The sequence below is a fragment of the Mesocricetus auratus genome, unplaced genomic scaffold (assembly GCF_017639785.1).
Source record: "Mesocricetus auratus isolate SY011 unplaced genomic scaffold, BCM_Maur_2.0 Super-Scaffold_100008, whole genome shotgun sequence".
Taxonomy (NCBI): Eukaryota; Metazoa; Chordata; class Mammalia; order Rodentia; family Cricetidae; genus Mesocricetus; species Mesocricetus auratus.
Genome location: NW_024429192.1, coordinates 19,563,925 through 19,586,102, shown reverse-complemented (window position 1 = coordinate 19,586,102; position 22,178 = coordinate 19,563,925). Strand labels below are relative to the sequence as shown.

General features: G+C 39.0%; 2 long non-coding RNA genes across 6 annotated transcripts in view; one reads left to right on the top strand and one right to left on the bottom strand.

Moving 5' to 3' along the window:
- LOC121141920 overlaps positions 1-7,946 on the bottom strand; it is a 35,790-nt gene extending 27,844 nt beyond the window's left edge. The window contains exon 1 of one of the 3 annotated variants that reach the window (XR_005878885.1): positions 7,429-7,946. This is a non-coding gene — a long non-coding RNA (uncharacterized LOC121141920). The remainder of the gene's footprint in view (positions 1-7,428) is intronic. The other 2 variants (XR_005878884.1, XR_005878883.1) reach the window with 2 other exon arrangements.
- LOC121141919 overlaps positions 7,825-22,178 on the top strand; it is a 46,781-nt gene continuing 32,427 nt past the window's right edge. For all 3 annotated transcript variants that reach the window (XR_005878882.1, XR_005878880.1, XR_005878881.1), the window contains exons 1-2: positions 7,825-7,955; positions 8,500-8,555. This is a non-coding gene — a long non-coding RNA (uncharacterized LOC121141919). The remainder of the gene's footprint in view (positions 7,956-8,499; positions 8,556-22,178) is intronic.

Sequence of the window (22,178 nt, the reverse complement as noted above, 5' to 3'; positions counted from 1 at the left end):
TTACAATACCATCAGGCTTATATTTCTATGAGGGTTGGGATGATTTAGCAATTACATAAAATTTGTTTATTTTGTAAAGTCTAACTTTATTTTATACTGTTTATTTACCCTTTAGCACTTTGTGAATGTTGAGGGATATCATCCAATGTATTTGTGTCTATTTCTGTCATTTATAGTAGTGGTGGGGGACACAAAACAGAGGTGACACATCAAGCAAGATGGCAGAGCCATATTCTCAAGTTAGTTCTTTAAGATGGGACCTTTTCACACTCAAATAAAATTGGATACTTGACATGCCCTGGTGCATTTTCTTTTATAACGATAAATCCCATGAGTAAGATCATTAATGTGTGATTCTTTGTCCTTTGCTTCAGGTATAAGCTGATTTTAAACTTCTGTCTTCCCTTGACCTTTTGCCATGCTAGTTATTTGGATTTCCTTGTAAGTAAGATTGCCCCATTCTCACAACCCTTCTTTATTTATTTAAGTTTTTAATTTGGTTGCTATTCTCTTCCAGCTTCTTGGTGTACTTTAACAAAGGAAACCCAAAGAATGCTGGAGGCTTTTAAAATACCAAGTAGGGCAGAAAAATTACCTCACTTGTTTTTATGTGTGATACTTATGAACAATCATCCCATTCAGTATTTGTTTTTCTGGCAGGAATATTCATTATTGACTCATCCTTTCTATTCCCTTCCTTGTAACCTTGAAGGTAATACACAATGAATAGAAAATGAAATTTAAAAGCAGAGAGAAGAGATTGGGGGTCACAAGAAGGTGGTATTAGGGTTTCTCAAAATTAGCTTAGCATCTGTGATATTTGTTAGGCAAACAAACTTTAGGTATTAAATCAACAGTATATTGACAGTGGCTCAAAATTCAAATGCCACCCAGGCACTCTACTACTTCAGCAGCAAGGTAAATAGGATCACATTAAACATTCTTATTGCTGATGTTATCATAATTTTGATTTAGTTCCTACAAACAATTTTATAGCTTTTATCTTTACACTTCAAACTAATCACCTCATACTGTCATTTCTCTCTTCTTCTAGGTAAGAGTTAGACACCTAAGTATACCAGGAAATCAGGGTTTTACATAACTTTACGGTTTATTAAACTATTTCATGCACAATATTTGATTTTTACAGCCCAATGTGATAGTCATAAGAGAATTTGTAGATCCATTTTACAGTGAATTATGGATGATCCAATGATTTCAGAAGTAGACTGGAAGGTTACTTCAGATGGTACATATATGTCTCTTGGTTCCTAGCCTATTGTTTATTTTTTAAGTAAAAAAATGGTGTAAGAAAGGGTTAGTTATTGCTGAATCCATTTGTTTCATTTTTGAACTTTGACGGCAGCCCAAGTCAATGGCACTGTTCAAGAATATATGGAGTGAGTATGAGATACAAACCTGAAAAGGCAAGGAATAAAGAGAGGGAAGAGAAGATGCGATTAAGCAGAATGTGACGCACGTGGCTATGAGCATCGGAGATGCCATTGTCACAGACAGCCAGTGCTATTTTCTTAACCAGTTCTATGGAGGACGTTAGTATTTCTCAAGTAGAAGACGAAAGTCAAGCATATGTGGGTGCCTTTTGTTTCTGAAGCTAATATTAACACTCTGCATGTGGGTTTGTGTCTGTAATAATAAGATTGGCCACTGCTCTAAGGTAGCCTTCATCTTGGGGCTGAAGACATGACTCAGGGTTAAGAGAACATACTGTTCTTTCCGGAGGACCTGGGTTTGGTTCCTAGCACGCTTGTCATGCAGTGCATGCCTAACTACTCCACTGCAAAGGGTTAAGATGTCCCCTGGCACCTGAGGAGATCTGCAGGCACATGGTGTCCGGGCACACACAACTTATGCACACACACACATACACATAGTTAAAAATATTAAATAAATGTGCGTTTTAAAACGAAACAAAAGCCCTTCTTCTTAGACGCCAGAAGACCTCAGTGCTACAGAGGTACTGTTTTGAAAGGGACAGGAGGCCCTCAGCCACTCGTTCTGATGACACCGTACTTGCTACAGACTTGGGAATGGCAGGGTCACTTGCCTTCCTAGTGAGTGAGCTTTTGCCTTGTAGCTTCACTTATACATGTTAGGCCACTCTGTGCTGTTTCCAGTTACTTTTGTCAGAGTAAGTGTTACAAACTTTAAATAAAAAAAGAAGCAATTGATTCACCTCAGGTATAACTCTTACTTTAAAATGTGTCGGTTTGAATTGAATCAGAGAACTGAAATGCAGGTATTTCCTGGAGGTGTGATTCAACTTTTTGCTGTATTATGTTTTAGTTTGTGATGATCCTTTAAGAATATTCTATAATTGAAATATAACTAATCTCTGACTTTAGTAGTAGCATCTAACATTTTATGCTAGTTAGTCATTCGTATAATGCAGGGACTTCTCCTTCCTGTGATGTTCTGGCTTCCACGTCTGGCTTATTGCCACTGTCTCCCATGGCCAGGACCCAAAGCCTTGGGTAGAAGGGAGAAGATGGTATCGCTTATCAACATGCCTGCCCTTGCACCTGAAAAATCACAAGCATGCTAGCAGATGTTTTATTTAATTGATGAAAGGCAAAAGCCAAATGAGCCTAGCAGTCCTCTTTTAAATGGATGGAGTTCAACAATCCATTTACGCACTCCCTAGGTCTGGTACAAAGCATATGGAAATGAACAATTGTTTGCTTCAGCAGAGGTACATACTCCCAATATATTGTGATGGAGGAACTTTTGTTTACCTACAAATGATTATTCTTCTGAAAAGGTTGTCATCACCCCAAAGGGAAGATTGCCTCTACCTCTCCACTTGAATTCGTAGTCTTTTATTATTTTTGGAGGTGCCACTAGGGCTTTGATGCTCTTGCTCATCCACTGGGAGGAATCTTGGCAATACCTGAGGGTGATGTGGATTTGCATAACTTTCTTGCATTCTTGGGATGGTTGACGGCTAACAGTCAGTACTAGGTGTCTCATATCTAACCGTCTTCTGCAGTGGGTGGGAAGCCGCTATTTTACTTGTCATTTGGAAAAACCTACTGGCACAAAGGTTTCTTTATTATTATTATCATTAATAAAGCATGATTGGATTAAAGGCTGTAATACAAAAACTCACAAACTAAATGCCAAAAAAATAGCCCAATTAAAAATGAATTGTGGAACCGAAAAGAAAGTTCCACAAAAATAAATACAAGTGGCTAGTAAATCCTTAAAGAAATGTGCAGCATCCCTAGACACCAGGGAAGTGCGGATTAAACTACACTGAAAATCTGTCTCTTCCCAGCCAAAATGACCATCATTGGGGACAGAAGTGACAACAAATGCTGGCCCCAGTGCAGGGGAGGCAAATTCTTATTCAGTCTGGATAGGTGTGTCAACCAGAGCAGTCAGTTTGGAAATCTAGTCAGGGATTTCACAAGAAAATATGACAAATATGTCTATAAATGACACAACTGTACTACTTGACATAAGCCCCAAAGACATCATGTCTTACTGAAAAGCTACTAGCATAGCCACATTTATTCCTGCCCTATTCACAAATATCTAAGAAATGGATCAGCCTAGATGCTCATTAACTGATTAATGAATGGAAGTGTGGTATGTATACACAAAGGAATAATGCAGTGATGTAGAGAAAATTGGAACCGTGAAATTTTCAGGTAAATGGATGGAACTGGGAAAAATTATACTGAGCGAGGTAACTCAGGCCCCAAATGGCATATGTTGCATGTTGGCACGTGTGAGGATCCCAGCTTCAAATTTTTGTGTTTGGCATATATGGGGACCCTCAGAAATGAAGATCAGGCCACTGTTGAGGTATTGTGTTCATGAGAGAGGCAGTACAGTGGGGTGAAATGAAGAGAGCAGACATCCTGGGCACGGGAGGGCTTGAGAGGGCAGTGGTGAGGTGACAGTGAGGACATGAAGGCTCAGTGAAGTGGACATGAAGAAGCTGCTTGGGAAACGATTGTTTGCCATCCAAATAAAAATATAAGAGGGAAGAGTAGAGCATATGTGATGTGAAAGAGCAATGGGAGAAAACTGGAGAAAGAGACTCAAGCAGAAATAGTGAAGGGGGTGAGGAAAATGAGGGTCAAAGTGTTGTTAACCAACACTAAGGATGTATGCAGAGGTCTTTTGAAAACCCAGCAGTTTGTAAGATAACTAAAAATAAAATGTTTTAAAGGAATTTGAACAGAATTATCCAACCTTAGTGAAAAACTCTGTTTTGAGATAACATGGGTTATTAAGTAAAAATCTCAGTGCTATGCACTGGTTATGTCCCTATAAAATTTTGAGCAAAGAGGCCCCTGTGTCACTTAAAATAATAGTCTATTCCTGTTGTTCTCAGTTGCACACCATAGCTCAATCATAAGACTCCATTACAGAGCACACCACACTCTTTGGTTTTAGGACAGAGAGAAGTCAATCTTGAACTAACCAGGAAAATATTGCTGGCTAGCTTACATGCTACTGGAAGGTGTTACATGGGCTTCTGCTGGAGGTAGGACATCAGTGGTCTTACAAAGTCTTAGATGCTGCATAATATCATACCGACCTATTAGTTCTGTAGTTTCAAGACTGTTTATAAGGTTAACCAACCACTCTCTTGATTGGATTTGAAGCCTGTTGCACAGGAAGGAATTCATGCCTAGTACTGTAAATTTGGTCAAAAACCATGATAAGAGAAATCGTAAGTCCTAGGGATGATCATATCAGTGTTTATCTAAATGGTTATATTGTCAAACTGTCTTCCATATATTCCCTTTTGAACCCATAAATTTGTGTTGATTCCAGCCTTGGTGAGATATGCTTTTTATTGCAGTTTGGAAACGGCCAACATAGAAATGAACTGCTGTTCAGACTGATGGAGTTAAGTGACTGTGCATGCATGTTCAGTAGTAGATGAGACATCAAAATCTCTCTCTCTGTCTGTCTCTCTCTCTGTCTCTCTCTCTGTCTCTCTGTCTCTCTGTCTCTCTCTGTCTCTCTCTTTCCCCCCCCCCAAGGCTCAGGAAACATCATGAAGAAGGGACAGAAAGAGTTGAGGAGCCAGAGGATGGGGAGGAGTTTGGTGAAAGTTGTCTTTGGACTTGACCTGGCTGTTGTACACATGAACTCACAGTAGCTGTGGTTATCTTCCTAAGATACCGTTAATAAAGGTAATCACAATTTAGACATGGTTTGTGGAGGAAGTCCTGAGGCTTCCCTCCTAACTGAATAACTGTGGGCAGTTGATGGCTGACAGGGAAAGGAGAGTCACTTCATTAGGAGTGTGGCAGTTGGAGGTGGATTCCCATACCCCGGTGGATAAACCCACACATATGCATCTGGGCAACACTAGTTGTATTTTTGAGGTAAATATAAACTAACAAAGGAGGGTATGAAGTTTGGACATATTATCTAGGGGTCTGGAAAGCAACTGGAGGTTGGAGTTTAGGAGTGGATATGGGCATGATGCATTGTAGACATATACAAACTTTTCAAAGAATAAATTAAAGCATTTAAAAGTGCTCATAGACAGATATATTTGCAGAGCACTGAACTCAATAAGCAGACAGAAAAGATATTAAGATGACACTGTACTATTGAACTACACCAGGGACTTACCACAAAAGGGTATTGTAAGTAGTAAGCAATTATTGTTGGAGAAGCTTTAAGTATAAATCAGGCATATGGTGAGTGATTCCATGAGTCTGCTCCATGCTTATTAGCTTCTTGATCCTCTGTCATCAGGGGTAATGCTGTGTTTGTAGAGCTACTGGGTAGAGACCATGAGACATGGGCCTGCCTGTCCTGTCCAGTCAGGACACACGGGAAGCGCCTGTGCTCCCTTTGCTCACAAACAAAGCCTCTGACACCAGGTTGACAGGAGGTGAATGACTCCTCCTTCAGTGTTCGTGTTGCTTGAGGAAACAGCCAACAGTCCCCAGTGAAGAGGTGGAGATCTATTGTCCATGAAGGATCTGAAATGCAGCTTCCTGCTCAGCACTCCTGCAAATTTGCTTTCATTCTTACCAGATGCAAATAGCACTCTTTGGCTTCGCTGACCTTCTGTTGTGCTCGTCATATCTGCAGTCATGTTGAAAAAATGGCATCTTCACAAAAGGTCAAAATATTTGCCATGGAATAAACTCCATGTCTTTTTCTCAGAGTTATTTCAAACAGTAATGTAAGAAGTTAGGTCACCCCTCTCCACAGTCCAGTTTGTGGGAAATATTATGAATGTACCCACTGTGTGCACACTTTGAATTGGTTTCCTGTACGTGATGTGTTATTGAAAGTTTTGGGGTTTGTTTACTCTGTCATTTTTTTCGGACGTGCAATGGTTATTCACAGGTCTCTCATTTTTGAAGATTTTTATAGGATATGGCAAAACATTCATTTAAACAAAAGGAAAACTACAGCATCTTCAAGCATGTGTGTGGAAAATTTTTAAGATTTTTTATTTAAATTAGAAACAAGCTTGTTTCACATGTCAGTCGCAGCTCCCTCTCCTTCCCCTCCTTGCCCACCCCTCCACCAAATCCCCCAGCCCTCACCCAAACCCCACTCTGTTCCCTAGGGAGGGTAAGGCCCTCCATGAGGGATCTCTAGAGTCTGTCATTTCGTTCAGGGCGGCGCCTAGACCTTCCCCCAAGTGTCTAGGCTGAGAGAGCATCCCTCATTGTGGGATGGGCACCCAAAGCCCATTTGTATTCCAGGGATAAATACTGATCTACTACCCAATGACCCATAGATTGCTGAGGCCTCCTCACTGACACCCACATTCAGGGAGTCTGGATCAGTCCCATGCTGGCCTCTCAGCTATCAGTCTGGGGTCCAAGATCTCTCCCTTGTTCAGCTCAGCTGTTTCTCTGGTTTTAAGTGTTCAGAATTAGCTATTTCCCCTCAGATTAGCTATCTTCCCATTCATTTAGAGAACAATGTATAGATATCTGCTCTTTCGGTCCATAAATCTTGACTCTAACAAAATATCTGTGGCTGGGGTACTTTGTGAAGAAAAGAACTATGTTACTATTATGGAGGCTTGGAGTTACCAGCATAATAGTCTAGGGAGGATGGATCCCCTGGATGCAGAAATGGAGAGGACTAGCCACACTAGTTATGTACATTGTGTGGCTAGCCTTACTTTATCACAAATTGACTCTTAGCAGAACTAATCTCTCTCTCTCTCTCTCTCTCTCTCTCTCTCTCTCTCTCTCTCTCTCTCTCTCTGTCTGTCTATTTTGAAATGAGTGTTGTATCCTTCCAAGGGTAATACTCCTAAGCTGTTTTCATTTCCACTAACTCACTTCTTTAAAAATATCTATTTTATTATTTGACAATTACATGCATTTATACAATGAATTTCAGTCCCTCTCATCCCCTCTTGCTCTGTCTAACCCCGCCTCCACATCCCCTCCTACTCACGTAGCTTTCTCTGTGTCACATGCTGAATCGAAGGGAGGCTTCCTGAATGAGCATGTGGGTGAGGTTATTTACCGGTGCATCAGCAGCTCTGCAGAGGTTACAACACTAAAGAAAATGACACCATTTATCTCAGCTATGAATAACTATCAGTAGTCCCTTAGGTAGGGGCGCGACGTCACGGCCCCTTCTGCTTCATGAAGACATGCTGATTTGCCCAGTCTTGTTCCGGTAGTGGCAGACGCAATGAGTTCAGGAGTGCATTGGCAGGCTCCTGTTCAAAGGACCCTGCTTTGGAGCAGGCCTCCCAGTCTCTGTCTTACACCACTTCAGCCCACCTTTCTGTGACGTTCCTAGAGCTTTGGGGTGTGTGGCAATGACGTAGATGTTCCACTTAGAGTCATCCGCTGCAGTCATTTATCCTCTGCACTCTGTCAAGCTGTGGGTATCTGTGACAACAACCGTCCACTGAAAAATAACCTTCTCTGATGAAGGATGAGGGCGGCACTGATCGAAGGGTATAAAGAGAGGTAGTTAGAAGAGAATTTGCTACGATGTCCATTTAACAAAACAGAGCAGTTGATTCTTCCCCTGGGCCTATGCCTTTCCTAGCCACAGCTTTTTGGCCAGGTTTTCAGTAGCAAGCATGAGTTCCGTCCTGTGGAACAGAAAGTAATGGGTTGTTGCTTCGACAATATTCATGCTCAATAATGTTCACGCTGTCATTGAACCAGTAGGCTGGTCTTGTCACACAGTTATTATTATAGCTCAGATGGCTCATAATTGGGTATAACTGTTGATTTTTCTTTAGTACTTTGTGGCTTCTCAGAGGAGCATTCTCCCCTGTATACAATACCACCCTTCAAAGTCTTTTTATTATGATTATATACTATATGTATATGTTTTTACTTAGCTTATAAAATAGCAAGTTTTTATATTGCTTTTCAAACATCCTCGGTTTTCTCCTCCCCTCCCCCCACTTAAAACTTCCCTCCCATTATTCCCCCCTCCCCAGTTTATAACCAGAGTATTCTGTTTCCTCCATTAACTCCCTCCTCCTTGGCCCCTTTGTAGTTTTCCGGATTCTCCAGGTTCTTCAAATTAAACAGGCAAATTCTGCAACATCAAAGGTAGGATCCAGATATGACAGAAACCATGTGATATTTGTCTGTCTGATTCTGGGTTACCTCACTCAGTATGATTTTTTCCAGTTTTATATATTTATTTACAAACTTCATTTTTCTATACAGATGTATAAAATTCTGTTGTGTTAATGTACTTCATTTTGATTATTTGTTCATCAGCTGATTGACACCTGGGTTGTTTCAATTTGTTAGATATTGTAAATACGGCAATATCTCTGGAGTAGGATATTCAGTCCTTTGGGTATATTCCCCAGAGTGGTAGAGCTGAGAGGTATAATAGTTCTGCTTTTTGAGAAGTCTCCATACTGATTTCTACAGTGGCTATATGAGTTTTCACTCCCAGTAGGAGATAAGACTTTGCCTTTCCCAACATCCTCACCATCATTTGTAGTCATTTATTTTTTCTTTTAAATATAATTTTTAAAAATTTAGATTTTAATACAATTACATAATTTCTTTTTTTCCTTTCCTACCTCCATATTCTCCCATTTACCTCCCTTCTCTCTTTTACATTTATGGTCTATTTTTCTTTGTTACCACACACACACACACACACACACACACACACACTCACACACACTACAAATATTCCTAATAACATATATTCCTAAATATAGAAATACACCCTGTTTGGTACAAATAATGTTAGTTGTATGTATGTTTCCATAACTGACAATTTTGTATTGGTTAACCAATATAAAGCCAGTCTGACTGAGATAAGATGAAGTCTCAAAGTAATTTTAATTTTAATTTCTGTGATGATGAAGGATGATACACACTTTGAAAAATATTGTTTGGTCATTTGTTTCTTTTTTGAGAACTTTCTGTTCAGTTTCAATGTCTCCTTTTTTAACAATTTTATTTTACTTATTTTATTATTTTTTGGTTTTTCGAGACTGGGTTTCTCTGTATTGTTTTGGAGGCTGTGTAGTGCAGGATAGCTTCGAACTCACAGAGATCTGCCTGCCTCTGCCTCCCAAATGCTGAGATTAAAGGCGTGTGCCACCAACACCCGGCTTTTTAACAATTTTATTTTATGTGTATGTGTGTATGACTACTTTGTCTGCGTGTATATGCATGTACCACATGTATGCAGGAGTCGGTGGAAATCAGATGTTGACATCATTTCCCCTGGAGCTATAGTCATGCACAGTTGTGAGGGGAGGGGCCTGTGAATCAAACCTGGTCCTCTGGAAGGGCAACCAATGCAATTCCTGCTGATCCATTCCTTCAGCTCTGAAGCCCATTTTTATTAATTGGCTTATTTTCTTTTTTCTTTTTTGAGTTCTTTAGATATTCTAGACCCTAATTTTCTGTCAAATGTATAGCTATCAAAAATTTTCTCCCATTCTGGAAGCAGTCTCTTCACTCAGTTGAGAGTTTTCCTTGCAGTAAAGAAACTGTGAAACTCCATAAAGTGCCTCTTGTTGGTTGTTTAGTTTCGTCTCTTAAGGCTTTGCTGTAATACCATGTTAAAGAGCCAGCTTCTACTCTAGGAACTTTTAGGGGAACAATTCAAACCTAAGCCATATAACACTTTTCAGGGCAATACCCAGTCATTTCAAATAATTTAAAAGTGTTATTCTGTTCATGTTTAGATACATGTTTAGATAGAGAATTTCTTATGTGCATTTGATATTCACTATCTCATTACTGTACTATAGGAGACTGTGACTCAACCTTTTCTTAATTCCTCATTTAATGTGGCTATGGATCACTTCCCACTTAGTGTCATTGCTGCTCTATTGATTCCACCTCCAGGAAACAAGTCTTTCGGTGTGCTTGGCCCCACACTCAAGGCCAACTTGTTAGTTCTGGTAGCTATCATTGTTCCTCTTTCCTGCAGGAAGCCAGACTGCTTTAGAAAATATGGAGATGCATGTAACTTCCTGGGCTCTTTTCTGTTTCATTTGCTCTTGTGATCATTTGTTAAAGTCTCTCTCCCTAAAAACAGCAATACAGATCATGCCTGTACCTGACTCATGAATAGGTAGTAAATAATTCTTGGATAGATGGAATGACTTAAGAACTGTTGTCAGAATGTTAACACATCTCCTATACCCAGGGTTTTGCTTTCCATGTTTTTTGTTGCCAATAATTAATCATGATTCCAAAATATTAAATGAAAAATCCCATACATGAGCAATTGATGAGTTTTATGTTGCACATTGTCCTGGGTGTATCATTATTCATTTAGTTTATCATCATGTAGGATGAGTATGGTGCACTAATATACCGAGAGAAACCATATTCACCTAACTTTTATTACTGTGGATTATGTGTTTTACTTTATTATTAATTACTGCTTGTCTTTCTTTATGTAACTTATAAATAAAACTTTATTGTATATCTATATAGGCAAAAGCCAGTAGGTACAGGGTTTCGTTCTTTCTACAGCTCTAGGCTACCATTAAATAACTAGGAAAGATATGTATCTGATTTGAAAGATCATAGTTTTTAAAAATAATGCTGCAAAATCCATGTCTGGTTTAATTATTTTGGAATATGCTACAGATATCATAAAGCCTAAATCATAGGTAATTTTTCTAAGAAATATGTAAGTGTATTTTGTGGATATTTTATATTGGTGACACACCTTAAAAACATTCATACTAAAAGTTGAGCATAGCAGAGGCTATTATGAAACTTGTGGATGTGCTTTTCTAGGAAGAAAACTACTGATCATTTATCGTCCCACCATCTGCCTCTGCTTATCACATTACCTACATCTGCAGGGTGGGAAAAAGACCACCATGTAGTCACAAAACAAATAATGCCCAGTAAAGTTCAAGTAGTTGAACAGAAATTCCCAGTCTTAGCAAAAGAGGATTTAAAGGTATGGACTGAAGGCTGTGAATACACTATTTTTAGAGAGAGGGTCACATGGCCTCAGAGGTTCATCTGCAGTTATGCATCAAAAGGGTTTTGAAAGAGACACATATAAAGGATAGCATGTGGCAGTGGTCTGGCATGGTCACTGTGAAAAAGCATTCTGCCTAAAGGCATTCTCTGTGATTGCTGAATGAATCTGTCATTCACACTTGAGGAAAGGAAAGTAGTTTTTGGAAAATTGCCTATCTTTCTCAAATTATTAAAGTTCAGCCAATCCCTTATTGAAGAACCTCAAAAGACTCCTAAATGCATTGGTACACCAAAGTAATATGATTAAAGATGTACTTTCCCTTCAATTTGATGTTTATTAATAGGTTAAATTTTAATATAAGATAATTTGGAACATAGGAAATATATCAAGGCTATTTAAAAAAAGATCTCCACATAAATTCCATATGTATTATTTTATTGAGTGTGTGTGTACAGGGTATACATTTCAATATTCACATATATATATGTATACATATATTATGTAGCTTAATAAATTGCAGGTTCATTTTTCTATGGAACATGGAATCTCACTTGCCTTTTACTCCGTATGAAATTCAGTGTTTACCATCATGTAGGATGAGTATGGTGCACTAATATACCTGAGAGAAACCATATTCACCTAACTTTTATTACTGTGGATTATGTGTTTTGCTTTATTATTAATTACTGCTTATCTTTCTTTATGTAACTTATAAATGAAACTTTATTGTATATCTATATAGGCAAAAACCAATAAGTAAAAGGGGAGACCTTTTGTTTTTCACTGGATGGGGAGAATTTTCATTGGTTCGAGTCATAATCAAAGACCACAGGGAGATCTTTCATAAGTGCCAAACTTTTTAGGTATTCCTAGGCTGCTATCGGCAACAAGGCTGTTCTCCCCATTGTGTAACTACATGAACATTTATGAAATTACTATAATTCACTTTTCCTGTTATTTTGCAAACACAATATTCTTCTTTATTTAAAAGAATATACTTACCAAACAGAAAATGGAACAGATTTCCAAACAACATTGGCATGTGAATATTTCAGCTCAGCCATAAGAAAATCTACATTTTATTTAGAACAATGATGTAGCCCAGATTGCTACAAGTATGTAACTACCTTGTTGACCTGCCTGTTTGTGACGAACTTTTCTTTCTTCGACCTTGAGAAAATAAATGAAAAATGTCAGTAATAATTTAAAGGTACATCTCATGTTTAATTTAGATAACATAGTTAAGGCTATACAATTAGCAGAAAAACATGTAATTTTCCTGGCCTGTTATAAAAAAGTAACAGACGAAGTGCTGCAAGTAACAGAAATGTACTCGTACAGTTCTGTAGGCTGAGGGATCATAGTGTGGTTTACAGATAGATGCTTTTTCTGATCATCCTGAGATCTTCCCACCTCATCTCTGCTCTGATTCCTTTTTCTCATGAGGAGCCTTTAATCCCAGCAGGCTGGATTAGGACCCACCAGTGAACTTCTTTTAGTTATCTATTACAGACCCCAATTCTAAATAAAGTTACATTCTGGGGTCTTAGAGGCGAAGGATTCATCACATGACTGTGGGGAGAACTATTCAGCTGATAAGGCATCTTGTAAATGGAGTTTCTGGTGTTTAAATGCTGGGTGTTAGCTTACAAAGGCCAGCTATCCCCAACATCACAGTTTCCTGTTCCATTAATTCTTTTCTTCGCTGCCTTCATTCCACCTCATTAAGCGATTTCATTTGCTACCATCCCAAGGTGCTGCTGGTAGCTTGCAAGATTTGAAGGAATTAAAGCCCTTTGTCTCTTGAGTAGACAGAGTGGATGGCTATAAGAAAAAGCAGTGGTAGTCTGCAAGTGAAATTCCTGGAGTGAGAATTACAGCGGTTGTGTACTCAGTCTGAAAAGTGCTCTATTAAATGAACGTGGATTGTTTGAAAATCTCAACTAGTGAGCTCTAGCTCAAGAAGACAACAAAATGGCCATGTCCATCTCGTTCTTGCAGTATTTCTTCTTCTCTCTAGCCATTTAGGTAGACGGGATTCATTTTTAATCATTTTCAAGATAAGGAGTTGAAGCTCAGAGACTTTTTGTGACTTGCTCAAGTGGTGGGACTAGGACTTCAAGCTGCTGCTTCTTTTGATTCGGAGTGCGGTGATCTTTGCTTGCGTTAGCTCTCTCTTCATTCAGTGAGCCTGCAGGATGCTGCGTACAGTTCTGTAGGTAGCATGTAGATGCACCACAGGATATGCTCTCAAAGAACTTCCTTTATAAAAGATCAAACAAAGGTAGTCCTCACCCTCTTCACTCTGTTCCCACTGAAGTCCCAGGGCACACAGACAGATGTGCATGCCCTACTCAGAGACTCCTACCTGGTGTCACATTTCTTTGACTTTTCTGCAAGTGAGACTTAGATGTGTTTGGAAATGAGCTGTTACACAGGGTTACCAGGCCATTCACAAGACAACACCCACCTGGTTAGAATTGTCTACTCGTGGACTTAGATTTTACACTGTCTCCTGTCTGTGGATACTAATGTCGTATATAAAGTTGAAGAAAATGATTCTCAGTTGTGACTGTATCAGTGCCTTTCTTTAGGGTAGTGTGAAGTAAATTCTGTAGATCAAATATTTAAAATATAAGGTAAAATGAAACAGAAATAGACTACACTGGGTGAAATGACAAGAAATAATTCATGAAACTCTTTTTTTCTTAATTTTTGGGAGTTTATACAGTAGGTTTACTTGAAAAGACGTTTTTCTTGGGTGGCAGTTTAAAAAGTGGGGTTGTGGTGGGGAGAGGTGGGGGTGCGAGGGGAATGGGAGAGATGAAACTGGGTTTGGTATGTAAAATAAGATTGTTTAAAAAAGAAAGTGCACACAGATGATTAACAAAAAGAAAGTTTTTTTTGTTAATATTCACTACGAGGAGTGGAATATAAGAACACTAGACCAGCACCCTGGATTCCATCCCTAGTGTTTCCAAAAGAATGGAAAATCTATACTGTTTTACTTAGGTGATGATTCTCTTTCTTTCTTTCTTTCTTTCTTTCTTTCTTTCTTTCTTTCTTTCTTTCTTTCTTTCTCTTTCTTTCTTTCTTATAAATTTATTTTTATTTAAATTAGAAACAAGCCTGCTTTACATGTCAATCCCAGCTCCCTCTCCATGCCCTCCTCCCCCACCCCCACTAATCCCCCACCCCATTACCACTCTGCTCCCATGGAGGCCCTACCCTCCCTGTGAGATCCCCAAAGTCTGTCATATTATCTAGGCCCTCCCCTATGTGTCCAGGCTGAGAGAGCATCCCTCCATGTGGAATGGGCTCCCAAGGTACATTCGTATGCCAGGAATCAATAGTGATCTACTACCAGAGGCGCCATAAATTGCAGAGGCCTCCTCACTGATACCTACATTCAGGGGGTCTGGATCAGTCCCATGCTGGCCTCCTAGCCATCAGTCTGGGGTCCATGAGCTCCCCTGTGATGATTCTAAATAACAAGTGAACAGTATAGCAATTGTCAGTAGATACTCACTAGAATGAAGTTTGGATAGTTTAATTATGGCCATTGATTTTGTTTGGGTGTTAGGGCAAACCTCTCTTTTATTCGATGAATTATTATACTAATATCTGTGGTCACGCATCCTCCACTCCATTAAACCTGTGTTTTACAGTATTGCAAGCACTTCATGAATAGCTATTGATTTGTAATTTTATTTAAATTTTCCAGGATTTATTGAGAAAACAATCGTGGCTAAGTCTGAAGTACTGGCATCAGACTGCCGACACTTAAATCTTTCCTTTGTCCTTCACTAGCACTGAGATTGTGGGCAAGATGCTTGGTTATGTTGATGTTTGGTTTCTCCAGCTTCGTGTCTCAAAGGAATAAAACAGCAAAATCACCTACATGATTGGGATATTGTGGGAATGAAATAGATTAAGTCATGTGAGGACCTTATGTTCTACACTATTGATGTCCATCTTTGATGCATAGCATTAAAAGTCGTTTTTATGAAAATGCCCAATTATCTGCATCAGAACTATAGGAGAGCTCAAAGGGGCAGTTCTGCTTCATTCTTGAGCTTTACAACTTAGGTCACATTTTGGTAACTAACTGGAAGTTGAGCGAGTTGAGTGATGGTCCATGGCTGCGTTCATCTGTTTGATCTTTGTGGTATGACTAGATGGCTAGAGAGGTTGACCATAGCCCCTACAAGACCCGTTCACCAAGCAGGAGGAGATTCCAGGCTCTGAAAGAGTATTCAGAGAAACAGAAGCAGATGTGGATTGCTTCTTGGGGGCTCCACCCAAAAAATAACCCAGAAACTTGAGCTATATTTGGTCAGTCAAGGTAATCAGGAACCACCCTGATTCAGAAAGAAGCAACAGGCTCCTCCTTGGCATTCAGGAATAGCAGAGCATTTATATTCATCTTCAATCTGACACATCTTCCACAATATCTAAAAATGACTAGAGATGTCTAATTCATAATTATTATATCTTTATTTCTCACCTAAAAATCTAGTTATAGATTGGGTTCACTTTGTTATGCAATGCTAAACTTTACTCTTGTCTTTCTTCATTCTAACTTTAAAATGTGGGACATGGTATGTGTGTGCATGTAACTGCAGATGCCCATAGAGGCCAGAAAAGGATGTCAGATTGCCTGGTGCTGGAGTTACAGGTGGGCGTGAGCCACCAAACATGTGTGCTAGGAACTGAACTGGGGTCTTCTGAAAAAGCAGAAAGCACTCTCAACACCTGAAAGATTTCTCCAACCCCTTTACCTAACCTTTTAATGAGCACTCGTCAGTAGGGGTCAGTTGAGATGTAAAGACATGCACACAGTTCTAAAGCCATTAGATATTTATTATATAAATGTCCCTCCTTTGGTAGCAATAAGTTTTTATTCATGCCACGAGTTCCACAAAATTCCGTTTCAATTCCTTCCCTTGTAGCTCATAACCTCATTAATCCTACCTTACAACTATGTGAGCTTCTCTCCTGGAGAACGAGGACAGACAAAAACAGTTACATGTCATCTCGTTGCAATTCAAGGTAAAGAAGGCATTCTCCCTGAATCATTTATTTCTTAACTGAAGAGAAATTTGTTGCTTCTTTTTCTTTCCAATACTATCAAAAGTCTAACTTAAAAGAGCAGGGCAAAGTCACATAACGTATTGTACAAGTTCACATTTTAAAATGTGTTCTAAAAGACCAATATTGGTGTGATATTAATCTAAGAAGACATTTCCTGTAACCACTTAGGGCCCATAGGAGGAAGCATCTTAATTGGGTCCCGTGCTTATCTGCTGGTTTGACTGTATTTTTAAACTATTGGTTTGGCTGTGTTTTTACTCTACTGGTTTGGCTGTATCTTTTTAATCTGTTGGTTGGGCTGTCTAAATGAGTAATTATTGTCTTTGGACGAGTCTACGTATTCTTGTTCATTTTCTTCTCTGATAATTCGTACTGTCCCAGTGGCACTCAAATCTGGTTTTGGTTTCTGAAAGTCAAGGGCATTTAAAGATGAGTCCCTGCAAAAGCAAGCTCTTTCATGACTATGACTGGTCATCTAGCTCCCTGAATCTGTTAAGGCTTTTGAGGTGTACATAAGGGGAAGCAAACTGATTAGCAGGATAGTGTTTTGAGACAAGGAACAACTGCAAGTGACAAATAGTGACCTTGAAAATGTCCTGTAGTGGTGTTTGTTTGGAGGGACGTGATGCACTTTATCCCTTAGTGTGGAGCTAAAACGCTTGACTATTTTGTAAAATCAGAAACAAAATCAAAAGGCATTACTATGGAGACAATCCCACCCTTTCCCCACACCCCACCCATCCAGCAAGCTAGTGTCTATCAGTTGAGGGGATCCTGTTGGGAGGTCGCATTCTCCCAAGCTTCCCAGGGTGACTGCTCCCCCCTCCCAAACCTGCTTGTCTGTATGTAGCAAGGCCAGTTCAGAAAGGCATGGTTGCTAGTGGGATTGTTGACTCAGTGAAAGAACAGCAATTCAGCCCATTTTTCCTGTTAGAATGGTCAACATATGGAGGATGGGGCTGGTAGAAATGCGAGCATGGAAGCACCTGATTTTACTTTTGACAGCCGTTTTGGCTGCTCAGGCAAAACACTTGTTGGAAGTTCACAGATTTGTATGTATCGAATATCTCTCTTTGGAGAAGAAAAATTGCCCACTCCAAAATGGGAAGCTGATGCTCCCCTGAGACAGCCTGCCTTCTCATGTGAGACATCTTTCCTAGCATCCTACTGTGACTCTCACAGACTATCCGAAGCCAAGTTTGCAAAAGTCCCATTAATTAGGAGCCAGGAGGCCTGGCTCTGACACTTTCTAATGCTCCTCCATGGTTGCTGACAAAGGACTAATCACTTAACCTTTCTGGGGTTCTTTTTATCTGCCATTTAAAGTAAGGATGTGGAACTGCCTGGTTCCATTCCTCCTTTTCGATTTAGACAGGCAAAGAAAGCTATACCAAACTTAAAATGCTGCTCTTCAATATAAATTTAGGAAGGGCAGTATCAAGAGAAAAGCTTCAACTCCCTTTACCTTTGTATTCCTTAGAGTTCAGCTGTCTTGATGACACACCCTGAGAACCTTTCATGGGGTGTGAGCGTGGAAAATGTTGAGCTGGTTTCCTCGTCTCTGCCACCTTTAACCCACACAGCAGCATTTCCAATCAGACTGATGTTCACAGTTCTATTTCTGGCAGCAAACTGCTTGGCCACAGGGTCTGTACAATTTCTGCTTTTTTTCAACACAGCACTTTGCTAGTACATGTAAACTCTGTGTTAATTATTTTTGGCTGGTAGCTGGGAAAAAAGAAAAGCTCACATTTGCTAAATAAAGAATGACAGAGTGGATTTAGAAGTGCTCTCTCTACAAAGTGGTTTCCACTGTGGAGCTAATGCAGGCTTTCTCTGTTTGCTCCTATGTGCTGCTCACAGATATCGATTAATCATTTTTCTTTATTAGCTAATGTCTTCTTGGTAGTTTAATGTGTTTGACTTTCCTTCTGGCTCTGGGGAGTGTGATGCTATAAACTTGACACTGTCAGCAAAAGGATTCCAGAGATAATTTCTTCTACTGAAAAATAAATGTTAGAAGGGGATGTTTTTCCTTCGTGTCCTTTTGAAGCATATCCTGTATGTACACGACCCAGTGCAAGGCAAAAGACAGTGCTGATACCACCCTATTTCATTCTAATCATTGTGGTAGCTCCCACAGTGGTCCCAGCATATACTTTCCTGTGTCTTTCAAGAAGGGACAGAGGCCCGTTGTAAGACCTGTGTGATAGCTAGGGATCTTCCAGTGTTTTGTGAAGGAAAGACTTTTGTTGAGTCTTCTTTAACTACCTATGTATGTAAAAACTTCTAGGTGACAATGAAGGAACTGATCTGCATTTTTTGTGTTACATTTGACAAGTGTCATTTTATCAGTGAGAACTCAATAGTTGAAGGAATTAAGTTCGTGTATGACAATGGAAATTCCCAGGACTAGGAAGGAAGAAGGCTCCCCCATCCCTTGTCTGTTCCATAAGGAATCCCTGTGGACTGGAATATTCTCCCACTAGGTCTTAACCAGTCCGCCAGTAACAAGTATACCTGCCTAACAAATCTAGGACCATCATTCTGAACTTTTAGGGTGTAAAGCTGAAAGGAAAACCAAATACATGTTCCCAATGGATCACTTACATACTTGTCATGGTTGGGGGGATCCTTTGTGTCAGTGCCAGAAGGAAAACTCAAATCTGAACACATGGTCCTATTATCATTTCCTTGAACTTAAGGTACACTTTGTGGCTGTTCCAGCACACTGCTTGTCCCCAAAGGCAAAGGAGATAGAGGAAATGAAGGTGAAAATCCAGGTGTATCACACTATAGGTGATTCTCGTTCTGTTCACACTTATTTGGTTAACACTAGTTACATTGTCTTCACATGTTGTAAGAATGGGCTAAGTAAATGTCAAATAGAAATTCAAAATAGGATGGTGTGTGTTTGGGGGGGGGCTGAGGAGGCCTGGAATTAGAATCCTTGGAGCTGAAGTTACTGACGGTCATGTTCTACCTGATGTGGGTTCTGGGAAAGAAACTCTGGCCCTATACGAAAACAGTGTTCCCTTCTAACCACTGTGCCATTTCCATAGCACCTGGTTAATTCTATTTTAGCTGTGGAAATAAGAAAGACAATTTGACTTTATCAGGATATACCATTCTGAATTGTAATTCAAGGCCTATACAAATCCTGGATGATTTGAGTCTGACTACAAGCTCCTTAATGCTAACTGAGAGAACTAACAAGAATGTCAATGTAATTTATTGTTACTGTGAATTGTGTTTTGAGTATCTGATTCAATGACAAGGCATTGACATCTTCTAGTACTGAAAATCTCTACCTTACATTCTTGTCAAATCTGTGGTTAATTATACAGACCTGCAGAGTAGTATGGCAGGAGACGTATATTTATTTATTGATGTGGGACAAAGTCTCCCTATGTAGAACAGACTGGCACCATACTCACTAAGTAGCCCAATGTGGTCACAAAACCTCAGCAGGTCTACTGTCTCCACCAGTCATGTTCAGGGCATAGAGTTGTGTGTCACCATTCCTGGGTGGTCTAATTGCTTCCAGACAATTCTCCTTTCCTCAACTCACATTCAGTTGTAAATGCTCCACGTTTTAGAGGATGTATGAACTGAATTGTTTGTCAGATTCACTCAGTGCTGACATTAAGGTTTATCTTCTTAGACCCTCCAAATCATTTACAAATAAGTCTGTGTTTCTGGTTTTTTCTCTAACATTTTTGTCTTGCATTGTTTCGCGTGTGATTTAAAGCTTGAATAAAAAAGGCCAAGTAATATTTTATAATGTTATGTTTTATGAATATGTAACACTTCTCAATGGAAATATAGGCCAGTTTTGACATTCAGTTTTAATGCTCATCAGCTTCATTCTGGTTAATATTTTAATCCAAATATAATGTGTTTCACTCTGAAATGGTACCAGAATATTTTGTGATCCTTAGCACAACTTTAATGGCTTTAATTTGGGTTGTTTTCTCAATGAATCATTGCTTCTCTAAAAATGTAATTATAATTTTAAGTAAATGTTTAAACAAAGCACAATATTTATTCTTGAATATGCATTTGAGATTTAATATAGTCTTTTCACTTCATTTAAATGGAAAGTCTCTGACTTAGCACTGGATTAAGAAATACTTCTTGACATTTTCTTCTTCCTCTTTTTTAACATCTTCGTACATATTAAATAACCTGTAGGTAGTGAATTATGATTTGTAAATGGTGACTCTAATGGCTGAAATCATGAGAAGTTCAAAATACTCAACTCACTTTCTAGGCCACTACAAATTAATTATACTTTAATACCAGTAGCATCCTTCAAGGCTATGATGGAGAGGAGGTGAAAAAAATGAATCCCTCCAAACTGTACCTGCTTTCAAAATCTCCACCAATGGCAGCAGCCACAGACTTCTAATTTTCTGAGTGGCTTCCAGCCCGTATGTAGAATTTTGAACCTAATCAACAATGGAATAAAGAGACAGAAGAACAGAAATGGCTATCAGATTCACAGGGGAGAGAATCTGACAACAGAATCAAATGAACAAAGTTAGATCAGTGTGTATCTTAAAAATTATTTTCATTGTAAATGGTAACATGTTCACAATACAAAACATAACCCATAGAGATGACCATATGCTCATGTGTAGAGAGTCATTATTAATACTCCGTGTTTCTGTCCAGGTTATCCCTAGCACTTACTCATACTTACCCAGTTTCACCATAAGGAGTAGTCCATGACAAAGCTATGATAAGATCCAAGCATAGTAAACCACAGTGAATTTAATCGACCAAACATAACCTAGCAGCACAGTATAATCTGGAGTGTTGGCTCGATCACATGACTGAATAGTAGAGTCACCTTCATCTTTGCCTGGCAGGAGTCAGAAGATATACTTTCTTATTACTGGCTGAATACTGCCAAGATATGGGGAAAGATCAGCACTCAAAACTTCAAATAAGATTTCTTCTTAATAAATGCCACTTTTACACAATTGTAAAGTTTAAAAAAATGTTAAGTAAAACCATGAATAATCATTGATCATGTATACAGGTATGTACAGTTGACTATATTCATTTATACACTTCCACATAAAATAAACTCAAACACATGAATATATGCATTCATACAACCTTATATTATTCTAAAATAGAAATTAAAATGATATACAGTAATCATATTCCAATGCTGTTTTATGTAATCTGAGAAAAATCAGTGAAGCTAACCATTTCTTGATTAGACATTTTAGGTTGTTAATCATTTACTAAAATCTGGCTCCTTACTCAGTGCAGAGGTTGTAATTTCTACCCTAGAGAGCCATCAGTTACATAAGAGTAAACACACAACTTTTGTAAGTAAGAGAATTCTTAGGGTGACATGAGAAAACATGGCAGGAAATTAATCTGCACTGAGAGTATCCAAGGATGTCTTTTCAGAAAAGATTAACAACTGAGCTAAGTCTCAAAAGCTAAGAGCTTCAGCAAAGATTGGCGAGTTTCCTAGAGATGACAAAGAAGTTGTTGATCAGTTCAAATACCATGTGACTAAATCACATGGAAAAAGTGAGAGTCATCTGCCCACAGTAGAGGATGAGGTAATGAGGCAGAGGGGTAAACTCATGGACTGGAGAATTAGGTAGAAATGGACCATTTAAGTC